Genomic DNA, 4019 nt, shown 5'->3' on the forward strand with positions numbered 1-4019 from the left:
CACAGTGATGGAACAAAATAAAGGGTGTGTGAAAAGCCGCCCGGGTGGCTCATGGCAGTCTACTAGCCAAGCCACCCGGGCGGCGCCGGCACTATAAGGGTTAATAGCCAGCCATTCTCCTCGTCTCTGTTCCTAATCCTTCTTTTAATTCTCCTCTTTATTCTGCATCACTCAAAACAAACTCAGACTCAAACCACAAAGAGATTTACGAACAGAAGTCACCCCTATCAAACTCTACCCTAGTATGCCCTTAGACACACGTTAATAGCTAGGGATTCTCCTCGTCTCTGTTCCTAATCCTTCTTCAAATTCTCCTCTTTATTCTTCATCACCCACAACAAACTAAGACTCAAACCACAAAGAGATTTACGAACAGAAGTCAGCCCTATCAAACTCTATCCTAGTATGCCCTTAGACACACGTTAATAGCCAGGGATTCTCCTCGTCTCTGTTCCTAATCCTTCTTCAAATTCTCCTCTTTATTCTACATCACCCAAAACAAACTAAGACTCAAACCACAAAGAGATTTACGAACAGAAGTCACCCCTATCAAACTCTATCCTAGTATGCCCTTTAGACACACGTTAATAGCCAGTCAGGTGTTGCAAGAGAAAACGGCCCTGAAGACCTAATGACCCGGGCCCCAGAAACGCCGGAAAGCCTTCACAGCCTCTCGTGCGCTGATGAAACCCCCTTGGAGACCCGCGCATCGCCTCCCCCCGCCGCCAAGGAACCCGCGTCCCAAAATTAACTGAGTGCATTGCTGAATTTGTCTCGTAATTAAGGGACAGAATGCTGCAAGAGGAGGTGCATGAGGAGGAGGAGGATGTGTGGGAGAAGATGGAAGAAGGAGAGGAAGAGGGAAGAGAAGGGAGGCAGAGAAAGCTGAAAGAGAAAGGATGTCACGGAATGAATGCTGGAAGAGGTGTAAGATGATAAAGATGAAGATGGAGAGAAGGAATGGAGGAAGAAGAGAAGAAAGGAGAGAAAGAGAGAGGAAGGAGGAAAGCAATAGAGGAAAGATATCACACTGGAGAGAGAGAGAGAGAGAGAGAGAGAGAGAGAGAGAGAGAGAGAGAGAGAGAGAGAGAGAGAGAGAGAGAGAGAGAGAGAGAGAGAGAGAGAGAGAGAGAGAGAGAGAGAGTTGAAGGGAAACGAAAAGAATGAAGAAGGAGGAGGAGGAGGAAGAGGAGGAGGAGGAGGAGGAGGAGGAGTAGGAGGAGGAAGAGGAGGAGGAGGAGAAAGTGGAGAGTAATTAGAAGGAAATCACACACACACACACACACACACACACACACACACACACACATACACACACACACACACACACACACACACACACACACACACACCCTTCGCTCACTCTCATCTTCTATGACACAACTCTCTCCTAATTTGTGTTGTTTTATTTTATGTTTTAAGTTTACATTTTATCATTTATTTAAGGGATGTTTGTATCTATGTTAATACCTTCCCTTCATACTTATCCCCGTCCCTTCATGGCCCTTCTCCTGTTCCTCCCCTTCCCTCCTTTTCCCTTCCCTTCATATGCCATTTTCCTCATTAATCTCTGCTTCTAATAATTTATATTAAGAACATAAGAACATAAGAACGCAGGAGTCTGCAAGAGGCCGGTAGGCCTGTACGAGGCAGCTCCTTTGACCCTAAGCTCCCGTGTATCTAACCCCACCTAATATCGCTGTCCATGAATTTATCTAGTCTATTTTTGAATGTGACAATTGTATTGGCACTCACCACATGACTGCTAAGCCTATTCCACTCATCCACCACCCTGTTAGTAAACCAATTTTTGCCTATGTCCCTGTTAAATCTGAATTTATCCAGTTTAAACCCGTTACTTCGTGTCCTACCCGGTTCTCTTACCAACAAAACCTTATGAATGTCTCCCTTATTAAAGCCCTTCATCCATTTATAAACCTCGATCATGTCTCCACGCACCCTTCGCCTTTCTAGAGAATGCAAGTTTTTATGTAGCGTATTCAGTTTCAGAGCTTTAAAAAGGACGAAAAACTAATGATAATATATTTTTGAGCAGTATATATATATATATATATATATATATATATATATATATATATATATATATATATATATATATATATATATATATATATATATATATATATATATATATATATATATATATATATATATATATATATATATATATATATATATATATATATATATATATCTTTATTTTGATTGGTATGTGTGTGTTGACGAGCAGAGGGATGTGGTAAGCTTCAACAGGCAACACAAGTGTCGTCACTGTGGTAGAGAGGGACTAAGTACATGTGAAGGATGTTTTTTTGTACATTTTTTTGTGAATTGTTGTCGTATGTTTTATTGTTATCATCATTGCTATTCGGAGATGGAATTAAACTCACTTTTCAGTCTATGTATTTATGATTTACAGCTTTCCATTAGTGTTGATATTGTCAAATGGTGCATAGCCATACATTGTGTCTAATACATTTATTTGGATTTGCATTTATTTGACCACATAACCTACAAATTCTGTATATGTTGACTATGGTTTTTTTTTAGGTTTTATTTCTTTATCTTTTTGTGTTTATGTATATTTTGTTTTACCGGTAGTGAGAAGGATTTTATATATTACTTTATTTCATTTTTATTTTTGGGGCTGTCCGTGAGGAGCAAATTCCGTAAAAGAGACTTGGGATTTTAAAAAGTTAACGCATGAACAGCCCTGTTAATTGCTGCCGACCTTCCCTTCCCGTCACTCCCTTCCCTTCCCCTCCCTCCTCTTCACTCCCTCCCCTTCACTCCCTCCCCTTCACTCCCTTCCCTTCACCTTCCTCCCCTTCACTCCCTTCCCTTCACTCCCTTCCCTTCACCTTCCTCCCCTTCACTCCCTTCCTTTCACTCCCTTCCCTTCACTCCCTTCCCTTCACCTTCCTCCCCTTCACTCCCTTCCTTTCACTCCCTTCCCTTCACTCCCTTCCCTTCACCTTCCTCCCCTTCACTCCCTCTCCTTCACTCCCTTCCCTTCCCCTTCCTCCCCTTCACTCCCTTCCTTTCACTCCCTCCCTTTCACTCCCTTCCCTTCACCTTCCTCCCCTTCACTCCCTGCCTTTCACTGCCTGCCCTTCACTCCCTTCCCTTCACCTTCCTCCCCTTCACTCCCTCTCCTTCACTCCCTTCCCTTCCCCTTCCTCCCTTCTCTTTCCCTTTGTTCCTCTTCCTCCCCACCCCTCCCTTCCTTTCCCCTTTCTCCCCTTCACTTCCTTCCCTTCCCCTTCCTCCCCTTCTATTTTACCTTCCCTTCCACTTCCTCCCCTCCCTTCCCTTCCCCTTCCTCCCTTTCCCTTCCCTTCCCTTTCCTCCCCTTTACTCCTTTCCCTTCCCCGTCCCTATTTACTCCCCTTTCCTTCTACTCTCTTTCCCTCTCGTGGGGTCAAAGTGGTTTAAATTCGGGTATATATATTTTCCTCCTCTTTATATTCAGGACAGCAAAGAGACGGATGACGGAGAGGAAAATAATGAAAATATGAATAGGTTGGAGTGTAAGCTTAAATTTTTGTCCCTGTGTTAGAAGGTTTAGGGAAAGTGGAGGTGCAAGGAAAGTGAAGATAATATTAATGATTTTTATGAGAAGTCTTAGGAGAGAAAAGATACTGATGAAGGGAAGGAAATAGTGAAAATAGGAGGAGTTTGAAATGCTTTGTGGGTTAGATTGTCCCTGTTTTAGAAGGTTTACGAAAGCGGACATTGTGATTACGAAGAGAAGTTAGGAGAATAGGAATGATTAGTATGAGAAGTCTTAGGAAGGCAAAGATACTGATGAAGGAAAGGAAATAGTGAAAATAGGAGGAGTTTGAAATGCTTTAGGGGTTAGATTGTCCCTGTTTTAGAAGGTTTAGGAAAGCGAACATTGTGATTACGAAGAGAAGTTAGGAGAATAGGAATGATTAGTATGAGAAGTCTTAGGAAAGCAAAGGGAAGGAAATACTGAAAATACGAAGAGTTTGAAA

Source organism: Eriocheir sinensis, chromosome 20, assembly GCF_024679095.1.
Source record: "Eriocheir sinensis breed Jianghai 21 chromosome 20, ASM2467909v1, whole genome shotgun sequence".
Classification (NCBI taxonomy): Eukaryota; Metazoa; Arthropoda; class Malacostraca; order Decapoda; family Varunidae; genus Eriocheir; species Eriocheir sinensis.